General features: G+C 37.2%; 1 protein-coding gene across 2 annotated transcripts in view; it reads right to left on the bottom strand.

Annotated features, from left to right (window-relative positions):
* The window catches only part of LOC149255543 (protein CHROMATIN REMODELING 35-like), a 274,333-nt gene that overhangs the window by 170,322 nt on the left and 80,428 nt on the right, over positions 1-23,583 (bottom strand). For both annotated transcript variants that reach the window (XM_089460510.1, XM_089460509.1), the window contains exon 2: positions 12,069-12,195. The gene's annotated coding sequence lies outside the window, so the exon portion shown is untranslated. The remainder of the gene's footprint in view (positions 1-12,068; positions 12,196-23,583) is intronic.

Genomic DNA, 23,583 nt, shown 5'->3' with positions numbered 1-23,583 from the left:
GTGGATGAGAAGATCTTTTGCATGTCACTGCAGAAGGAGGTGAATCTAAGTAGCCTTCAGCAACAAGAAGAGAAAGAAATGACCAAACTCTTCCATGTAAAGATACAGATCAAGAAGACGAAGATTGATGCTTTGTTTGACTCAGGATCGCAGGAGAATCTCATTGCAGCAGATTTGGTCAAGAAACTGGGGTTGGAAGTTCGTGATCATCCAAACCCATATCCACTGGGATGGGTACATAAGGATGCAGAGCTGAAGGTAACAAAACAATGTAAAATTAGATTTGCTATCAGTGTTGATTTTATTGATGAAGTAGATCTGGATGTGGTTCCCCTTGATGTATGTGGAGTCGTGTTTGGGAGCCCATACATGTACATACGTGATGCAATATTCATGAGGAAAGCTAACAAGTATCGGCTCATCAAGGATGGAAAATCATTCATCATCAACGCGCACAAAGGCAAGTCGAAAATTTCGCTGGTAAGTGCCAACCAAGCCAAGAAATTGATCAGTTCCAGCAAGAAGTATGTTTTATTGTTTTTAAGAGAAGGTCAGTCTGTAGAGGAGTCAATAAGAGGCAAGGCATCCCTAGAGGGGTGTACTAAGAAACAAAAACAGCAATTAGAGGAGTTGTTACATGCATACAAGGATGTGTTCCAAGAGCCTAAAGGGCTACCCCCTAAGAGATAAGTGGAGCACAAGATCCAGCTATTGCCAGACTCCCCATTGCCAAATATTGGGTTGTACAAGTAGTCTGTTATAGAAGTGAGGTAAAGAAACAGTTGTAGTGGCTACTGGAACATGGTGTCATTCGACTGAGTACACCACCATGTGGGTCAACCATCATCATTGTGCCGAAAAATGATGGAACTTGGCAAATGTGTATAGATTACAGGGTGTTGAATAAAATCACGCTCAAGAACAGATACGCCTTGCCCAGGATAGATGATCTGCTAGATCAGTTGCAACAAGCAAAGTATTTGATGCGGGAGCATTCAACTCAAGAGAAAATCATTGTAGTTAAGTAGATATAGGGGGTCATGTATTTTAAGGAGGTTGGATTCCTAAGTGATGAATTAATGTAATATTAGGCTTTTGAGTGCATAGAATAGGAATTAAAATAGATAATGTGAGGATGTTGTAAATGCTCTCAAATAAATGAGAACATGAGTGGATAATAAAGACAAAAGAGTTAAAAGTCAATTAGGACTCTTAAAACAGTTCCATGATTCGAGGAACTAGAGAGAGCACTTAGGAATTAATTGAAGTAGAAGTGGACATAGAGGATTTAGGAATCAGTTCAGTAGATTTAGGAGGGGAACCAGAATTAGTTCAATAGAGCTTTCTGGTATAAATGTAAGCCTACGGGCAGAGTAGAGAAGGAGGCCACTGATATTGAATAACAAGCCTGTGAGAGACAGAGAAGTCTCGATTGTAATCAGTTGTTCATAATTATATATATAGAGGTTCATTCGGGAACTATGTAAGTGTGTGAATGAATATCGAATGATTGAATTACATGTAAACTATGAATTTGTAGGTTCTGTGACAGGGCTGCAAACAGAGTTCTATAGAATGCGCAGAGAGGAGAGAATGATTTAGAGGAGTCATTAAGGATCTTGGAATCCAGTTGAAGAATCAAAGGAAGTGAAGGGAGAATTCACGGAGTTAAGCTCTGAGGAAGCAGAAGAGTGAAAACCCAAAACCCTGAAGAAAACCCCAAAATCGCAGAGGAACCAATGGAAATAGCGTAAAGTCTAAGTAAAAGGGACAAGTGGAGAAGTGAGGCGTTGGCACAGAGTAATCGTTGGATCTCAGTGATCAACGGTCCAGATTAAACAACAGAGGAACCTAAAGGATCTATTGGAACCGACCGATGGAGTAGATCGACGGTCATCGCATGTGAAAGAGCACAGGAGTTAACACAGCGAAAGGGTGGTTTCACAAGCCTTAAGTGGTATTTCAGGCAGCGAAGAAACAGTAAGTGGTATTGAGGGTCGAGCATCCGATCCCATTTAGTGGAGGACACGTAGCACAAGGGAGGAAAGGAAAACCGCCTATCGGGCGGTTAAATCCCATGCGTGTTGTCAACCCGAAACCAATGTAAACCATTGGATCGGGTAAGGAAATGGACAACGGTGATTGAATTAATCGGAGATCGGCAAAAGGAAGGAGGAGCGCTTCGGCAATGGTTGAAAGGCGCGGACCCGAAAGCTTATAGAGGCGGACTCAATTCTATTTGAGTTCCGGTCTTAAGCTTTGGGAGCAGCGTTCCGTGTATTTCCTTTGTAAAGCGGAGTTCGGAGGAAATGCGATAAGGCGGACCCGATAAAGTATTGAGGCGCGGTTAATAATAATTGAGATCCGGTAGTGCATTATCGCATATCGGATGCGATAGAGCCAGTGTTAACGAAAACCTGCGGAGGAGCCGATACCCGATTGCGATTAGCGATAAAGGTGAATCCTTGAAAGACGTGCAGAGACCGTATAAAGCAAAAAGGTATGTTTTGTGGCATTTCCTTTGTAAAAGGTTTTATAAGGATAATAGTGCCGATAGAAGGTTTTATACGATAAATATATATTAACCAAGCATAAAGAAGGGAAAGGTTATATATATGTGGTTAAAGGGATAACAAAGGTTAGGAAGGGGTTTTAAAGTCCCGATAAGAAGGATTTGAATGAAAAGTCGGAAATAAATATTAATGAGGGTTTAAGCGGGGTGATTAATTTCCGATAGAAAGGAAAAGGTGGGTTATTCTTTAGACTTTGTTAAGCCTATGAATCATTCCGCATAAGACTAAAAGAGGGCCTTAACCATTTATGGTTGAAGATTTGACTCCTTTGAGAGTTAAATACCTGGGGCAAATGTGTGGATGCATTTTACATGCATATTGTAGGTTTAAGTGGGGGTAACCCCAGCATCAGTATTTCACCAAGTTGGACTTGAAGTTTGGATATCACCAGGTTGAGTCAAAGAAGAAGATACATGGAAGACCGCCTTCAAAACTAGGCAAGGTTTGTATGAGTGGTTAGTTATGCCATTTGGCCTATGTAATGCACCAACTACATTTATGAGATTAATGAATGATGTATTGCACCCTTTTATAGATTCATTTGTTATTGTCTATTTGGATGATATACTAGTATATAGTGCTACCTGGGAGGAGCATATTTCACATTTGACGCAGGTGCTGGAAACATTGAAGAAGCACCAGCTGCTAGCAAATCTCAAGAAGTGTAAGTTTGCACAGCAATCTTTGGTGTATTTGGGATATGTCATTGGTGGAGGAGAATTGCAGATAGATCCCTCCAAAATGGAGGCCATCATGAAATGGTCGATGCCTACTAATGTTACAAAGGTTAGCAGTTTCATTGGAGCAGCACAGTACCTAAGGAAATTCATAGCCTCGTTTTTAGCAGTAGCAACACCGCTCTATGCCATAACAACAAGTGGCAAGAGTTTCCAGTGGTGAAAAGGTCACCAAAAGGCTTTCAATGAGTTAAAGAAGACAATCAGTGAAGCATTAGTTCTAGCATTACCAAACTTGCAACGGCCCTTTGAAGTGGAGACAGATGCGACTGGGTATGCTATGGGAGTTGTCTTGATGCAGGGAGGAAGGCCTGTATGTTACCATTCTGAAGTATTTCATGGGGCAATTCTTAACTACCCTACCTACGATAAGGAGCTCTATGCCATGGTGCAAGTTGTGAAGAAGTGGAAGCACTATCTAATGGGAAAGGAGACAATAATCCACATAGATCACCAGCCGTTACAGTACTTCCAGGCCTAGAATAAGCTACAACATACCAGGCATTACAAGTGGATGGGGCTTTTACAACAGTTTCATTTGGTGATCAAGTATAAGAAGGGCAGCACAAACAAGTTGGTCGATATGCTTTCAAGGCCACCCACATCAAAGATTACAGCTTTGGGGACTCTTATGCACATGGAGCCATTCACCCATGATGCATACAGAGAGGCATATTCAAAAGATGAGGACTTCAAGGAGGTGTATTAGCAGTTGCAGAGTCAGAGTCATGTGCACGATGGCGACAGCACCGTTGACTACCATCTCCAGGATGGGTTACTCTACAGGCTGGATAAGCTATGTGTTCCTAAAGGTGAGTGATTGCAGCTGATTAAAGAGGCTCACACCTCCAAGGTTGCAGGGCACTTTGGTGTAGGGAAGACTGTGGCTAACTTGCAAAGGTATGTGTATTGGCCCAAGATGCAAGAGCAAGTAGCTAGGTTCATAAGAGGATGCATACTTTGTTGTACCAGCAAGCCTAGCAACAGGAAACAAAGTCTGTATCATCCCTTACATGTACCTACTCGTCCTTGGGAAAGCATTTGCATGGACTTTGTGGGAGGTTTACCGACAACCAAGAAGGGACAAGACTACCTGTTCGTGGGAGTTGACAAGTTACGAAGATGTGTGTTCTAATGCCCTGTAAAAAGACCATCATCGGACAAGAAGCAGCAAACTTGTTCTTTGGACAGGTCTGGGTATACTTTGGGATACCAAGGAGCATCATTTCAGAGTATACTTTGGGATACGACATGCATAGACTATTATTTGACGTCTTGAGAGACTTACTTTTTCATTTATGAGCTAGTTTGGTGGGTTTGTCACCAAAAGTTGAATTATTAGAACATTATTTTATTTTTTAGGCTTATGTAGGCCAAGGAGGCTAATTCAAACTCCTAAGTTGTGTATAAATACAAGTGAGATGAACTCATTTTCTCATCATCACTTTGGTTTGGATCTTATCTCTCTTTTGAGATTTTTGCTCTTTTTCTAGAGGATGAATTGGAGCTTTATGGATGAATTTTGATGTGTGGATATGAGTCTATCTTATCTTCGAGCTTCTGCTTTCTCAATTGTGGATGGTTGGATATATTTTGTTACATGTAAGTACATGATTTTAATGTAATTCTTGTTTTACTTTGTCATAAACATTGGATTGGGATTTTCGCTATTTTTAGGGCTAATTGTTGCATGCATTTACTACTTTAAATTGTGGAATTTTGTCTCTATTATAGCATCTCTCAATTTATGGGCCATGTAATATGAAATAAATCTCCTAGGGATAATTCTATCAAAGAATTTGACCTTGATAAGCCATTTGCACATCGAGGTATAAAATTTGCAAGATTTTGCTCCTTGACCTAAAAGCCTAGAGAAGTGATTTTGACGCCTCCTTGACTGGGAATCAAGAAATCCTACTCATATTCATCATAGACTCCATTCTACCAAAGATTAAGCCACTGATCTACCAAAAGGTGGTCACCAAAAATCACATTCTTTCACCTCCTTCTAGGTCTAGCCAAGTTGGGGTACCTAGGGCATCAATTTCCCGACAAGCTAGCACTCCAAAAAGTTTGATCTCCTAGGGTCTCCTACGCTGGTGTTTCCTCAAGCTCTCCTCCAATTTTGAAGCCATTCTGATGATGGAGTTGGGAGAAAATCCAAGCCCTAACTCCGGGATCAAACTTTGCCTTAGCATCCCTAAGGATAGTACCTCAAAGGGTCAAGATAACACCTTCAAGTGAAAATTATTTCTTTGATCCTTTCCCCACCTTGTCTAGGGTAAGAACATCATTGGTTTCTATACTCATTCCTCCTATCCTAGACCAGGTCCACTTGGTCCTGTGTGGTCCCATTCCTTCGAAAAGAGAATTCTTCAAGAACCAGTCGGGATACCAACCACAATAAGGATTTTAGGGATTGGGAAGTTCCTTCATAAGTCATATCCCATAAACCTAACCCTTGAATCCTCCTTTCCTTTCCCTAGAAGACTTTGTACTTTGCTTAGGAAGCAAGCAAGGCTTATCCTTCTCACTCTTTCGGGAAAGGGATTGTTTGGGTCACTCCATATCACTTCATTGTCTTATCCTTCATCGTGGACTCCATAATATATCGAGTCTCCTCCCATCAGTGATAGTTCGTAAATAGAAGGGAGCCTTAGCTGAGGTGACATTGGGCTAGGTCTTCATTTGTTTCCTTTGCCTAGAATTTTCCCTTTAGGGATTCCCCCTTAGGACCCATGCTTGTTTGAGCGATAACAGAGCATAGGTTTGCAAATCATTCAGGTTAGTCAATCATCTTAAGTAGCAGGTCTCCATCTAATTATTTGGTTCCAATTTATTATAAGCAAGAATTTGTGACTCCATTAAGGCACTGGTCTCATACTTTAAAATCTAATCTAATCAATAATCTTGCTCGAATTTAACCAATTGGCTAGGCCACTCATCCGTGTCTCCCAAACAAGTTGGTTTCCAACTTGTTTTCCTTCAGCTCATTCCATAAGGACTAACCCGCATAGCCTGTTGTTGGGAGATAGCTAGAACAGAGTGGGTGGGGATCAGAGTGACAGACCTCGTCCTGAGTGTTGTCGCGGTGCCTATACAATCCTGGTGACAACAATACCCATAGAAGAAGTTTCCAAACCTGGTAGTGGATGATGCTTGAGGATAGACCATCCTGGAATTTGATAATCTTGTCTCTTGAAGAAGTACGGTCTCTGCTAGTTTATCATTTGTTTGTCCACTTATTTTGTCTGTTGCAATTCGTTGAAAGTGTTTCTTTGTTGTTGCTCCTTAGGTGTAATGTTTCCTTGTTGTGGATTAAATGTGATGCTCGAATTCTTGTTCTCAGAATGATGAGGACAATCATTATCTTCCTTGACAGCTTTTAGAAAAGTAATTGTCCTTTTGTCCTTTACCTTACGTTCACTGGATTCTCCTTCATAGCCTAATCCAACTTTCATAAGTGAAGCCCTCTGAGCATTTAATATCACATCAATTTTAGCGGATCCCTTTCTATGTTGAAGATTCATATTTAGTTCAGTTTGTGCCTTCTCTAGCTTTTTCTTCAAGGTTACCACCTCTTCTGCCAATCTTTCACACTCGACTTTTCTCCTTTGTTTAAGCAAAATATCCTCCACCTTCTTTGCCTCTTCTAATTCAACTTTCAACTTGACAAGCTCTTTTGAATTTGACTCTTGTTTAACATATTTTAACAAAATATCTTTTTGTTTCTTATTCTTCTCTTTTAGTCTATCTATTTCTTCTAGGGCATTGATCAACTCCCCCTCACGATCTACTTTACCTTCTTCTTCTTCTTCATATTCATTAAGTTCTTTCTCTAGATCTTCTAAGGCCATCAACATGAATTCGCTAGTTCCATCTTCACTGGTGGATTCATTAGCTCTTTCAGATACATTGTTATCTTTCTAAGTATAGAAGCTTTTCTTTGAAAACATTTTCTCTTTTTGCATTCTATTAGACTTGTTCTTTTCTTTCCCTCTAGGTTGATTTTCTTCTTTCTTGTAAGGACATTTGGAGGCATAATTCCCCACTCTTCCACAAATGAAACACTTAAATGGGGGTTTTCTGTTGTACTTACCTATACCTTTCTTCAATCTTTTGACAAACTTTGCCTTTTCTTCATCGGAGCCTGAGCATGAACATTCCTTGCCTTTTGTAGTCTTGTCTGCCTTAAAAGTTGCATCTTTGGTAGCTGACTTTCCTTTTGAAATTCTCATCTCATATGATGTCAAGGAACCAAGTAGTTGATCCCTATTTAGAGTCTCAAAGTTGGTTGTCTCTTCTATAACTGAAACCTTAGGATTAAATTTTGAAGGTAATGACCTCAATATTTTTTGGACTATTACACTCTCTTTGATTGTTTCTCCTATACCCATCATGACATTAACAACTTCCTCTACTCTTAGGAAAGACTTAGCAATATCTTCATCTTCATTCATTTTTAATGCCTCAAATTGCATTCTATATACTTGTAATTTGGCCATCTTAACTTTGGTATCTCCTTTAATATTTTCTAGTTTATCTTAGATTGCTTTAGTAGTTTTAAAGTGTATTACCTTAATAAATTTTGATTCAATTAATCCAAGAAGAAGAGCATTCATAGCTTTTGCATTGGCCATAAATTCCAGTTTGTCATGTTTGTCACTACTCATTGTCTTCAGTTCTTCATATCCCACCAACATAACCGCCCAGACTTCTACTCCAAGAGACATTAAATATGTCTTCATTCTCACTTTCCAGAATGTATAATTTGTGCCAGTGAATAAAAGGGCTTTAATTGTTGAGCATCCTTCTCGACTATCCATTCTAATGATTTAGGACCTCCTTCTAGTTGTTAGACTGATACTAAAGGAACTTGGCTCTGATACCAATTGATATATGCTTGGCAATTACTGAGAGGGGGATTGGATCAATAATTGTATCTTTCCAATTATTTAGCTCAACTTAATTTCCTTTCTTTATTGTCTTCTTATGCAGTTAATGACTTATATATATGTTTTGCAGCTCCCTGAAAGAGACATTTACATATATACTTATTCAGATTTCAAGAGCATTCATACAACATTCAACAAGAACCACATGAAGACACCTGATATAAGTGTAAAGCCATAAGGGAGAAAACCACGAATTTTTGGCTGAAAGTGATGTGAAGGCAACCTCCTACTCCCCTATTACATCAAATTTTTCGAACCTACAAGAGGTTGCTACCTCAAGGAAGCTCCAACTCCCACAAAGTTTTATGCAGGCTACAACCCACAGGAGGCTCCTACCTCAACAGGCTACAACCTGTTATTTATCAAGCTACAACTTGAAAAGAGACTGCAATTTCCCAATCACAATACAAAGTCAAGTTTTTTGTTTACCTGATATCAATTTCTGCCCTCAAGTTTGTTGCTCATCTTCTCTGCTTCTCTTCTACGATTCTATTCCTTTTCTACCACTTTTCTCTTCTTCTCCTCACCGGAATGTTACTCATCAACACTCTCATACAAACTTCTTAAAATTAAAAGTCCTTTTCTCATTCAACAATGTATATTTTATAAGCATAGCTTATTGGTTTTTTGTATTCCATACAGGAATACGAAATGAGGATTTGTCTCTTGGTCTTCTATGGTTGTTCACATTCTGCCCTTTTACTTTCAAATCTAGAAAACAGAGTTTTGCATTATAAAAAAGCGTTGAAATAATATAGGTCAACAGCTATGATTGCAGAAGACAAAACCTGAAATCTTTTCAGATTTGTATCAGCTACATGTTAATGCCATTGAGATTCATGTTTAATAAAAACATACATTTTACAGCTTATGTCTCAAAATATCATGTGCCATTTTTCATTTTAATTGTATGCCATACATCACGATAATCAATCAACATAATTAACAATGTTCAACCTTCACAACGATCAGCATAGTTAACAATGATCAGCCTTTGCACTTCAAGCAATCTTGCAACAATGACAGTGTAGCAATCAACATAAATCAGCCTTAATGAGATCATTTCACATTAATGCCAACATTACCAACAGTGTCTAGATCAATTTGGTGAAGAGAATAATATTTGTTGGAGCTTCGACAATGAGAGGCATGCAGCTGTTGTATTTCTCAAATTGCTGAAGAATTAATAATATAAACTCTCATCTGCAAAACTAGTTTTCCCCACATTGGGATTTTTCCAGGGACTATTGTCCAAATATCTTGGTGTCAATAATTTTGTGTGTGTACATTATTTCTCAGTTCCTGTGTTTATTTGTGAAAATTGCAGTAGTGAATTAATTTTTACTTGCTTAATTAAATTTCTGAAGACAAATAATCTCCAGTAGATGAAGATTAAATTCTAGTTGCTGCAATTAAGGAAATTTCACAGAGTTTGATGGAAAAACCGGTTTTGGCTACCATCATCAAAGGTTATGAAACCATAAATCTTAGTCGAATCGAACTCCTTAACCTTGAGATGCTACCTGATACTATTAACCTCAGTTTGTTATTTGATGCTACGAGGTATTTTCAAGGGAAGCATTTATCTAAACATTTGATTGAAATATAGATTCCATAAATGGAGAGCACCGTCAACAAAACAAATGGCAATTCTAAAAAAACCAAACTCGATGCCATCATCAAAAAGGATTGTGTTGTGAGTCATTCCTGTTGCTATTATAGCTTCTTCTTAAAGGAATGGAAACAATTCACCAAATTAAATAACCTTGCTCTTAAAAGTAAACTTCATAGTGGTGACATAAATCAAACTTATTCCCTCAAATCCTCTGGCAAACATGAATGATACAAAGATAAATTAACACCAGCATTAGATAGCCCTAGAGGGACCTCAATATGACTCATGGAAATGAGGGAATAACAAGTGCTGAAGTTGTCTCTTCGCAACACCTTCATACCATGTGGACTTCAGCTCCACAATGAACTCTTATACCCACGCCAATGAGAAATACCTCCTCAACATGAAGGGCTTTCCTCTTCCACAATAGATATCTAATAGCACATTTTGTTTTTTTACCCACAATCATCTACATTATCTGTAATTTTTGTAGAAAAATATAAAGGAATATCTGGCTCTACATGTTGAAAATATTCCAAGCTGACAATTGGCTGATTACCATAAACAAAAACTTGTTGAATTCTAAGAATATCAAGCTTGTATATTGAAGAATTCATATCAAATTCTTCTAATCCAAGTTCCCAAGGCACACTATCTTTAGGAAACAACATGAACACTAAATCAAGATCATTGTCTTGGAGAATACAGAACTATCTGAATAGTTCATCATTATCTTAGAAATCCAATAATGGCAAGGTCATTCAACAACCTATCCATCTTTTCCAAGTAGTTTGAAGACATTACCATTTTGTAGATCTGTTTGAAAAAATTATATAGGTAGTCCAACTGGAAGAAGGGGTAACAGTGCCGATTTTGTTATCAAGAGCAAGTGTTAGTTTTGAGGATAGAAGGAGCCCCAATCAATGGATTGGCATTGATATTGAAGTCTATCAAGGAAAATTAAGCAAAGGGAATAATTTAAGGGATAAAGGTCCCAGTTAGAAGATCAAGCCCAATCACTGGATTAGGAATGAGGAAAAATTTGAATGTTAAAAATAGGTTCGATCCTAAGATCAAGCCCAATTCAAAGATCAACACTACAAGACAAAAGATAAGAGCAATACAACTCACTTTCAAATCAGATTATTTCCTTCATAAGATGGAAGTCAAGAACGATTTGGAATTGAACGAATTTGAGAGAGGCATTCCATAGGTAAGGGCAAAAACAAAGAACCAAACATTATTCAAAAGGTCCCCAAGTTTCTTGAGAAAACTTAGCACATACTGAGATCACAACAAAGTCCAAGTCAAACTTAAAAATAATCAAACCAATCAAAGCGTAAAATAGCATTCATCATCAACATTGGAAGTGACATATATTTTGGAGAAGTTGTCTAAGGCTCCACATTAGCGCAACAGATAAGGACCATAGTGTCCCATTTCTTGTTGATGGAGTGGAAATCCCAGCTACTATAGATGGGGATTGTGAAAAGTTGCTCATTCAATCTCAAGAGAAATTCATAACCATTCCACCACCACTCTAAACAAAAGTCTAATCTCTTCATTAAAATGTAATAAATATATACACAAGCAAGAAAACCACAATATTAATGGAGGGAAGCTCACATAGACTCTAAACAGGGTCATCATCATTTGCTTCCTACCTTAGGTTAAGGAACATATCAAGACAATAAAAATGGGTGTTTCACTATTACATGGTGAGCTTTGATGAGTACCACCAAGATTGTCACATTTTGTGCATAAGAGAGAGAATAAAAGGAAAGGACACGAAGTTTTCCTCTAAACATCATTGCAACACAACCATTTGAAAGCAATATACATATCAACCTTTTTAACTCAATTGTTTAAAAAATAAAAGAATGCCTCAAATACTACAATTAGATACTAGAATGGTCAAGAATGCCTCAAATACTACAATTAGATACTAGAATGGTCACTAGACCCATCCCTTTATTTTAGAAAATATTAGACTGTTGGGACTTATTAACAAAATAAAGTGGTTAACATTTTTTGCACCAAATTCAATGTGGATGTATGTAATCACATTATAACATACAAAATCGAAATGAAGGAAATTTCTGCAATAAAAAAATCTACTAATAATTCCAAACTACATATGATAATAATGGTATAGCATGAAAAATTGAAAATGTAAGTTGAATCATACTTTCAAGGACAAAAGAATTGTGATTCTCTTGAGGCTCTTTCATAGAGCCAATAACATCCTGGTAAAAGCTTGGGAAATTTGGTGATGCATATGAATTTGGTGTCTTCTTCCTCCTTCCCATTGTCACCTGCATTATTAAAAAAGGTAGTTCTCCTTGAATAAGTAATGAAAATTTTCTCTACTTTAAGTTTGAAGCTACAAATTCTCCATTAAAATACTATATTTAGACAAAGATGCAATTACATAAACTCTAAATGCAATTGAGCAAAGCCCACAATTCAAGGAGAGTTGTGCAAGTTTTGATAATTCAGAATTACACTCCTAAAAATAACACAAAGTTGTCATTTGATTATTTCTTAAAAGCAAACAAGTGGATATAATGTTTCAACATAAATTCAATATCTAAAAATGTTTTAGGCTTAGAATTCAACATCACAAAGAAAAATGGCATAACGTTATGAAATTGCATTAACTCAAGTATTAACTTTAACCAAATCAATTCACCATAAATGACATAAATGTAAATCTATGATGTTCAAATTTGCAAAACTTAGAGCAAATACTGCAAATGGGTCCAAAAATGAAAACAAGCATGGCCAAACCACAAGTCATTAGATATAAACTAACCCTCTCAAATCCATCTACAAAAACCCAAACAAGAACTTATTTCAAAATCTTGCAATATAATTTACACTTTTCATCATACATAACTTCACTCATGTTGCTTTTTTCAATGCAAATCTTAAGGGGAAAATTGAAGGCCTAATGTGTATGTTCATTCACAATAAGAATAAGAATTGGTGTAGTTAATAAGATTATCCCTCTTAAAAATAATAAAGAAATGGGAATCACGGATTTTCTCAAACAACCTCTCAATTGTCTCATATGAATGTGCAAATAACATGTAGTATGAGTACATAACTTTAGTCACATATATGCCATACAAAATATCAAGAAATTATCTCACTTTAAAAATGGTATCTCATAACTTTGTTATATGGATTTTAGAACAACTATCATTGTTGGAAATACTGAGAGGAGGGGTGAATCAGTGTTTTTAAAACCGGAACCGGTGACCGGACCGGTCCACCTAATGAACCGGTTTACCGACCGGAACTGGTCTAACCGGCACTGGTTTGGTCTAAACGAACCGGTTTTAAAAAAATACATTAAATAATTAATTTTTAATGAAACAAAACTATTTTTAAGATGTAAAACCATGATTCCAAGCCAATAGAGACAAAATATGCAAAGTTTGCTCATTTATATACCATGTAAAGGTGAATACATCAAAATGGCACCGAGTGCAATACATATCATCAACAAAATAGCAAAATACATAACAAATGAGGCTCTAAATGGCCTATAAAGTCCAAAAACATTGCTGCAAGCTATGAGGCCATTGGCCTACTACAAGTCTACAGTATACACATGATCAATCATCAAGTTCATTACCACTACTAGTAGTAGACACAAGATCATCATCAGGAGCTACATAGACATCATCTGGTTCAGAGTCTGAGGATGCCTCAGCCTGATCTGCAACCTCAGTATCAATACCACCAATGACAATAGAAGTGGACCTAATGGAAGCACGAGTTTGTCGACCTGCATGACTAGTGCCTTACATTGGTTCCTTGCCTTTCCTTGATGCCGCTATTGATCCTGGTTCTGATGCCACCACATAATCTGCTTCATCCCCCGCCAAAGCCATGTCGATATCAAAATCAGCCTCAAACACAGGTTCTTCAGTCTCCTCCACCCATTCTGATGTTGGATCAATATCGTCCAACACAATGGGATCTAGATCAGGAGTTTTTCTTATCATTTGGAGCTCTAATTGCATTTATTGTTTACCCCCAAACCATGAAATCCTGAAAACCATTAAGTCTGCTGAATTTTGAGTGAAATCTAAAATTCTAGTTTCTCCATATGAAATCCAATGAGGTCGAAACCACTCTCAAACATCCTGAGTCATTTCATGGTAATGTTAAAAATTTAAGTAAAAGGATGAAAATGAAAATTAAAGGAAATGTCACTTTTACTTTAAGAATTTCACATTACCATTAATTGCCAACATTGTTAGGGTTGAAACACCCTTAGTCCCCCCCCCAAAACCCCTCAAACACAGTCAAAAACATGTTTTTTTAACTTTATGGTGGTTGTGCCTAAAATCGGCCGGTTTAGGACAAAACCGACCGGTTTGTAACAAACCGGCCGGTTTTGTCCTAAACCGGCCGGTTTTCACCGGTTAGGGCCAAAAATCGGGCAAATGAAGGGTCTAACCGGGTTTTTAGGCCGGTTCGGACCGGCCAGCTAGCTAACCGGCCGGTTTGACCGGTTACCGGTTTTTCTGAGCGGTTTTTAAAACTATGGGGTGAATTAGTGTTTCTTTTAGAATTGTTATTTTGATGCTAGTTAGGATCACTTAACAAACTAGAACACAAAATGTACAACAAAAGAATAATTTTATTAACAATAGTAACGAGGACTCCAATCCTCTTTACAATAAATCAAGTACAATGATAGTTCAGGGCTCCAACCTGTACTATACCACCAAGCTCCAACTTGGTCTCCTTGAGGATTCCAATCCTCTCAACAATTCAGGCTCCAACTTAGTTTTCCACAAGGATCCAACCTTGTGTGAGGACTCCAATCCTCTCAATCTTCTTCGATTTTTAAGGTAATTTCATAGCTTTCTCAAGGCTTCCAAACTAATCTGTGTCATCTCCACAAGGTCTTCAAATCATGTCTTCAAGAATGTCTTTAATCAAGGCAACAAGTGAGTCTCCAAAGGTCCTTTAACGAACGTCTTCAACTAGCTTCAATAATGTTCTGGGAATTAAAGATTGCTTCTCAAATCTTCAATGGTTGTTGTGTTGGACATTGGATAAACCAACGCTCCTCATGTGTTTCACGACATGGACTAATCGCTTCTCATGGATCCTTATCTCTGACAATGTTATCGTTGACTAACACTTGCAGGTTTTGGTTTAACGGTAATTGTTATTCCCAACAATTGGTATCAGAGCCAATACCTTCACTCATAGCCTAACAGTTGGAAGGTAGATTATTAGAACACAAATGGCAAAGCCAAGGAAGAAAGCCTCCAATCCTTCTAAAAATGTCTCTTCCTCAGTCAAGAATTAAGATGAAAGTCAGGTTGACAAAGCCCCCATGTTGAATGGAACAAATTTTGAAGTATGGAAGGGTAGAATGAAATCCTTTTTGATGGCTCAAGGTTTTGAAGTCTGTGAATCAGTGATTACTGGAAGTACGATGGAAGAGGAATCCAAGGAATTCAATACAAAAGTTATGCAAGCAATCTTGAGTAGTTAACCAAATCCTATAATGGTCAAAGTAAAGAAATGTTCATCAGTAAAAGAGCTTCGGGAGAATCTTCAAGATCTTCACTCAAAAGGATTGTTGGTTGTAACCTCTGATCAAGAAGATGATGGCAAAGAGCACAAAAATGAACCAGAGAAGACAACTGAAAGCAAAGATGAAGGCACCATATGCATAAAGGAAGATGATGATGAACAAATCTTTAAAGTTGAAATTGAAATAGACCTCAAGACAAAGATTGTAGCTGCTCTGGAAGAGATAAGCACTCTGAAAAGGGAAAATGAGGAACTCAAGAAGCAGGTTAAAAATGTTGATCATGACCTTGACAAGTCAAAGGAGGAAGTTATCCTTTTAAAGCATCACAAGAAAAGGATGAGGATCTCAATCAACATAAGGAAGAATCGCAGAAGAACAAGAAGAGACGTCATGAAGAAGTTATATCCATGACAAATCAATTAGACAAAGTAAAAAGGAAGGAAGACAATTTGGCAAATCGTCTTAAACAAATGTCTGAAGAATTGAACAAAGCTGAAGTAGAAATTTGGTCAATATAGGAAAGAAGTCTACTCCCTTAAATCTCAACTAGAAGAAGCATAGAAACAAGCACGAGGAGCTGCAAATGTAATAGAAGGTTTAGTCCTCCTGGAAACAAATTAGTGAAGCAGAAAAGGAAAGAAATGTCATGACATGCCAACTAGAATAAAAATATGAAGAGATCTTCAAATTGAAATCATATGTCATCTCTCTCAAGGACCAAACATGTGAAGCAACAAGGATGAAGGAAGAAATGGAGAACCATGTTGACACCTAATCATAGGGATTGGGTGAACAACTGTAAATAATGTAAATAAATAATAGAAAAGATGAAGAGTCACCGGGAGATGAAATGAACAGTCTCTCCCTCATGTATATAATAATGAATAGCCTGAATGAATTTCATGATTTGTTTTGAGGAGTTACCTCCTGGTCTGACATGGTATCAGAGCCAGCGCCATTTTTGGCTTCCCTCTTTAACTTGTAACTCCTTTATGCCATTTCTACAGTCTGCCAAATTCCTGTCATCCTCAGTCTTCGAGTGATTCTCGCTCCCTGGCGCGTATGAATGCCCGTTCTGCGTTTTTTGTGTTGGCGCGTTTGAAAACCGGTGTGGAGATTGGGTCGAGGCATTACAAACTGTTGCGGTATGAGAATTGAGCCATTAAGCCATTCAATTGATATGTTGTTTCAATTGATACGCTGCTCCAATGTTATTGTTGTCCAGAGCCATTTTTAGCTTTCATGCAGTAACTCCCCATTTCTGCAGCCTGCCATATTCTCTGTCCTTTTGTATCTACGTTAGTCTGGCTGTTTAAAAAAAAGAAACGTTTCCTGTGTAATACACATGGCTGGGAGGTGTGCACTGTAATACCTCGGGCCTCCACTGCATATTTGTGTTGGGTATCTTCTACTTTCTTCATCGAATAAGAACTGCACTCCACCTTTTTGTTTAGAAATTCCTGGTTAGTGGTATGTTTTCGTTGGATCAGATAATACAATACTTTTTCTCTGAGCTCTCTCCACCAGTCGCCATACCGTGTTCCCACACCGCCTCACTGGTTGTGGCATCACACTCCCCACTGCACTTTCATGCCTCCATACTCCCATCCCTTGAATGATGCGTTGAATGTTGTTGAATGCGCAATGGAATCACACACCGCCCTCCTGGTATGTTGTGTTAAAATATTCGAAGAGCTACATTGAACATGTTGAATGTTGTGTTGAATCTAAACTGCGGTAACCATTGAAGCAGTTCTTGAGCAGATCGTGCGTTGGTCTGACAGTTCTTGAGCAGATCATGCATAAGTTTTGTGCACTGGTCAAAGTTGGCAGTGCATTGTATGGAGAGTGTGAATGGTGCATTGAACAATTTAGTTAGTGCAGTGTGTGTGTGTTTTTAATGGTGAATGCCGAATGCTGTTGCAATAACCATATGCGTTGAGCTCTTGTAAAAATCGATTAATGTGTTGGTTGGGATATAAAAGATTATTTATATTTTGATGATCGTGTGCACAAGAACCTGACCTATGATTTTTTTTGGCCCCCTGCAATTTCTTTCACGATTTTGTGCCCCTGTTTTGTAAGATATTGCAACTTGTTTCTTGGTTGTCGTAAGAATTCAAAATATTGCTACTACAGTGCAATTTTTTCTACATCAAAGGCACATTTTTTTTGCCAGCAAAAGTATTTTTACAGCACTCAGATTTTACAATGCATTCAATCATATCTATTGTGGGAGTAGTTCTCACTGGCAAGGAGAACTATCCTGAGTGGTCCAGGAAGATAAAACACACCCTCATTTTCAATGAGTTGTGGAAAGGAGTGTGTGTTGGAGACGGAGACAAAGAGCCAGAACAGCCTACCTCACACAAGGAGTTCGCCATTTGGGAAAATAAGAACAGCAAAGCCTATGCATTAATTGCAACATCTGTAAGTGAAGAGGTGAGTCGACATATTTCGCCATTTTCAAATGCTTTCGAAGCCTTACAAAAGTTGAAGGAACTCTATGACTCACACTCTGCACTTGAAGTTGTTCAACTCATGATTAAACTCTTCACTCTTGAATTACAAAATAATGATCCTCTTGCTCTTGCATCCGAAGTAAAATCTATAATGCATGATATCAAAGCCACTAAAGTTGAATTGGATATTCCTCTGATCGCTTTTCTCAAGGCACTTTATCCTACTTACTCCAATTATCTTGAGTCATTGCAAGCAAATGGAAATCTCAAAGATATTACCTTTGACTCTCTTGTGAAAAAATTTGCTGAAAGAGAGAAAGCTTTTGGAAAGAAGACAGCCCCTGAATCTTCTGAAGAGGTTGTGTGCCTTGCTCATAAAGAAAAGAATCTTACCCAAGATTCTTCCAGAGGAAGAGGTGGTCGAAGAGGAAGAGGAAGATATTTCAGAGGCCAGGGGTGCAGACACTCTCAAGGAGAAAAGTCAGATTTGCACTACATACACTGCGAAAGAAATGGATCACATGATGCCTCCACATGCAAGTTACCTTGGGACAAATTGAGCAGCAAAGAAACCAACCCAAAGGTAAAACTAATGACACAGACAAAGGTAAAGCACCTGAATCCGCTCATTATGTTGTGGCACAATGTAATATTGGAGTAAACGAAGACTTATTTAATGCTTCACTTGCTTCTTCGAAAAATGATTGGTTGCTTGATTCATGAGCAACTTGCCACATGACTCATATAAAAGATTTTTTTGAAGAATTTACTGACAATGTTGATGGAGCAGTATACCTTGCAAACCAATCAAAACTCAAGCCATCAAGGCTTGGCACAATCGGGCTTAAATTGCCTGGTCTTCCAGACTTTCTTCTGCATCATGTTCTATATCTCCTACAGTTGAGGAGAAACTTGTTGTCCTTGATCCACATTTGCCAGCAAGGTCACTCCATTCATATGTTTGATGGCAAGCTTGAGGTGAGAAAAGCATCTGACCACTCACTTGTCATGACAGGGATAGAAGAAGAAAGGCTTCTCAAGCTGCAGGGTACCTCTACTCGTGCACAACATTTCTCATACAATTCTCATTATGAAGAAGGTACACTTCCATCAAGTTTATTATGGCATGCTAGATTTGGACATTTGAACTATGACAGCCTCCGCTTGTTGAAGAAAAATGGTGTTACTGGTTTGCCTACAATTCCTAGGAAGCTTAAGCAATGTGATGCTTGCATTTTAGGAAAGCATAGCAAACAGTGCTTTCATGATTCACACTCAAGAGCACATAGAAAACTTGAACTCATTCATTCAGATTTATGTGGTCCAATGCCTGTTCCTTCTGCAAATGGAAATAAATATATGATGACATTTATTGATGACTACACCAGAATGTGTTGGGTTTATTTATTGAATAACAAATCTGATGCTTTTGAAACATTCAAGAACTTTCATACATGGATTGAAAATGATGCACAATCTCATATTGGCTCTATTCGCACTAATAATGGAAAAGAATACACTTCAAATGAATTTGAAAACTATCTTCGCCAACATGGGATCAAACATCAAACAATTGTGCCTTATAATCCCCAACAGAATGGTGTAGCTGAAAGAATGAATAGGACAATCTTAAATATGGTACGCTCCATGTTGTTCTTCAAAAATGTAAAAATGATGTTTTGGGCTGATGCAGTTCTATGTGATGTATATATAAAGAATAGATGTCCATCTAATGCTATCAGAAACAAGACTCCTTATGAAATGTGGTATGGGCACATTCTTTCGGTAAAGCATCTCAAGGTCTTTGGTTCCACCTGTTATGCCTTGATACCTGTTGTCGCACGGATTGTCATGACAACGCTCAGACCGGGGGCTATCACCTGATCCCCGATCTCTCCATTTAAGCCTGTCTCCCACGGCTAAGGGGGGTAGACCCTATGGGATAATGGATGACCAACTGAGGACCAGTTGGGTTGGGAGACACGAGGGGAAACAAGCACTTAATTGATTTAGAAGTTAATGGACCAGTGCCTTGTGGAGTTAATGATTAAATGATTAAATGTTGCAGAAATATGAACCATGTAAAACAAACATTTATCATCAAATAACCCGAGCGATGTAAGATTTTCAACAAATACACAACGCCTTAACGATGATCCAGCAATTAAACTTAAAGAAAAATTAAACGCTTTAAATGATCATAAAATTTAAATGCTGATCAGCTACCACTCTCACATAGCTAACTTTAACTAAACATTTAAGTGCATTTAGCTATAGAGAAATGGAACATAAACACTGCAAAAGTCGCAAAAAATGAAATTTTCAATTTTTTATTAAGCTTTTTCAAAAAAATTTAAATATTTTTATATTTTTTTTATAAAACTAAAATCCTAAATAAAATAAAATCTAATCTAAACTAAAGTCTAAAAGGTAAAAAGAAACTTTTTAACTTTTTATGAATTTTTATTTTTATAATTTTTTTATTTTTTAAATAGAATTCTAAGATTAAGATAAATCTAAAAATCTAAACTAAATTAAATCAAAATTTAAACTAAAATCTATTAAAAACAAAAAGGAGCTTTTTATGAATTATTTTTTATTTTTTATGATTTAGATCTAACTTTTAACAAAAGTCTAATAAAAATGAACTTTTTTACTTTTTAAGTTATTTTTTTAAAGAATAAAACAAAACTAAACTAAACTAAATGAAGCTTAAAACTAAATCTTAAAAGAACCTTTTTATTTTTTTCTAACAATTTATGAGTTTTTTATATTGTTTTAATTTTTTATGATTTTAAAAAATTTTAATTTAAAATGAAACTAAACTTAAAATCTTAAATGAAATCTAATCTAAAAAGAAACTAGCAAAACTAAAAAAAGGAACCTTATATTTTTTATGAGATTTTTATTTTTATTTTTTTTATTTGATTTTTATATTTTATATTTTTCTGATATTATTTTTAAAATCAAAACTTAAACTAGAATTTAAATCTAAGCTAAACTAACGTGAATGAAATATATACATAAAAAAAAATTCGAAACATCTAATCCTTAAAAACCCAAAACGTATCAAACGTTTGGCAATTAAAAAAAAAAAATGCAAATCGAAATATTTCGAATTTTTATTGTATTTTGCAGGTTTGGACGGCGTAATGGCTGCACGATGGAGCTGGACGGGTAGTCAATGGACAGAATGGAAAGCGTAAAGATGGGTGTGATGAGAGAAATCGGGCAGCAGCGTGAGCATCACGCGGGAGGAGCAGCTGCAGGCAGAGGAAACGGATTGCGTGGAGTTTGCAGCAACGTAAGGCGCAAGATGAATGCTCATGCAGGAAGAAAAATTCTTTGCAATGGCATGGAAATCGAAGCCTGCGTGAGGAGCTGCAGATGAGGCTTGAGATTGCAGGTATGTCAGCGGGAATGGGGACGCGGATCGGTAGGAAGTTTGCAGAAATGACAGGATAAGAGGGAGCCATAGAAAGAAACGATATATGGAATGCATCGTGAGGAGAAAAGCAGGATTTGGAAAGTGAAAAACATAGAGGGAGAAGAGGCTGCCAGTGGGAAAAAGCTGCGGATTTTATACTGGAGCTGGTGGTGCGTTTTGCAGATGTTAACCTTGAAATCGAACAACAACATATAAAAATAAAAAATAAAAAAATTGAGCCTTTTATGCTTGATTGGTGTGCGCAGGCCTGTGACGACGGCTTTGTTTGCAGGTGCGTGGAGATGGAGCGTTAGTGTGGCACCGGGGTTTGAGGAAAGGAGTGTGATTGTTGCTGCTTTTAGAGGAAAAAAGATGGATGCCGCAGGAAAATGGCAGCGTGGGAGTGAAGCAATAACCTGCTCTTTTAAAAAAATTCAAAAATTTCTTCCTGCAAATAAAAATAAATCTTGAGCAGTAAAACAGTTTTGATAAACCACCAAATCCCCTCAGAAAATTAGAAAATCCGCTGAAGATTATCCCTGCTGGAAACCCTGAAAAACTTTTAAGATCTATACCTGCAACCTGAAATGGCAACACAGAACACCGAGAAGTAAAATGTGCCAGAAACAAAACTGAAACCCTAAATCAGCTAAAAATTTACAGTATTTACAGATCTAAGGCTCTTTAGCAGCCAAATTTGTCAATAATCACAGTAGTATTATCAGAATTTAATTTTAATGTGAGACACTTCGGAAAACCCTGCATGCATTCATAAAAAATATCAAATGATAAACCCAGGATCAAGAACTGGCTAGGCTCTTTCAGAAAACACAATCCGGGAGTTGGCTGGTTCAGCCGAGAACTTCCCCTAACGCCCAGTAATCTGAAAAAAGGATTTCCTACACAGCTTAAAATCAACCATTAACATAGAGGGAGAAAACAATAATGAAACCCAGATCAAATGGAGATACCTGCCATTATATTTTAGAACCTAAACTATCATTCAAACCCCAGAGATCAGACAAGATACCTGTGCCTGAATCAATCTTCATCAAGCTAAAATCAATAGCTGAAAATAAAATTATGCAGAAAAATAAATCATCTTACAGCACATTCAAACCCCAGAGATCAGACAAGATACCTGTGCCTGAATCAATCTTCATCAAGCTAAAATCAATAGCTGAAAATAAAATTATGCAGAAAAATAAATCATCTTACAGCACTTCCAGAAGAGTAACACCAGCAAGATTTTTAACCCCAAAGTCTTTCTTTATTGCACAAAAAATGACTACAAGAGAGCTTTCTTTAGCACCAGACTCTCAGATCTAATCTGATCTCAAATGACCCCTAGCACCCTATTTAAAGGAAAAATTCCCAACAGCTAGTTCGAGTGATCCATGTCAAACTAATCTCGACCGTCGATGAGAATCAAGATTTCTTTTAATCTCATCCGTCGAATTTTTAAATGCATTTTAATATATTAAAAAATTAAAATTCTGCATTTATTTACTCAAAAATTTGACTTATTATTATTTTATTATTTTTTTAATTTTTTTATTTATTTTTTAAATTTTATTTTATTTTATTTTATTTTTTAATTATTTTTTAAAATTTTTAAATTATTTTATTATTATTTTTATCTATTTTTAATTATTTATTTTTTATTTTTTATTTTTTAATTTTTATTTTTGGATCCTCGAACTTAGCCTTTGGAAAAATCACCTAGGACCTAGGACTTAGGACTTATGAGGGGATTAAAACATTTTCTAACCCTCAAGACACTTTACATCATGACTTTTACAATTTTACATCTCAAGGGGGAAAACCCATTTGACATAGACCCTCATAGACCACCCAGTTCTGCGACCAAATATAATCTAGCAGATCAACACACTAGGATTCCCCTAAGATTCTAATGACAAAATTCATTCCGACTTTGGGGTTAGGCTGAAGGAAAACTCTGTCGATCATGGATCGGTGAGACAAAAAACCTTCCGGAACGTAGATTATCACTAGAAAATTAGGTCCACCTAGGCAATTTACATACATGACTCAGATCTGCTAAGATTATTTACAATTTACACATGCAGACTGGGTTTACAAAACAATATGATCGGGCTGATGATGACTGTCGAATGGCACGGACATGTCGATCAAGCGCTGCCCCTTTTTTCGAAAAAAAGGGGGTGTACTGCTATGGGTAGTTGACACGTAGTGATCAACAATACCAAAGGTACATAGAAAC

Source organism: Pinus tabuliformis, chromosome 7 (genome assembly GCF_031772625.1).
Source record: "Pinus tabuliformis cultivar Carrire ecotype Pingquan chromosome 7, CPIR1, whole genome shotgun sequence".
Classification (NCBI taxonomy): domain Eukaryota; kingdom Viridiplantae; phylum Streptophyta; class Pinopsida; order Pinales; family Pinaceae; genus Pinus; species Pinus tabuliformis.
This window is presented reverse-complemented; position numbering and strand designations above follow the sequence as displayed.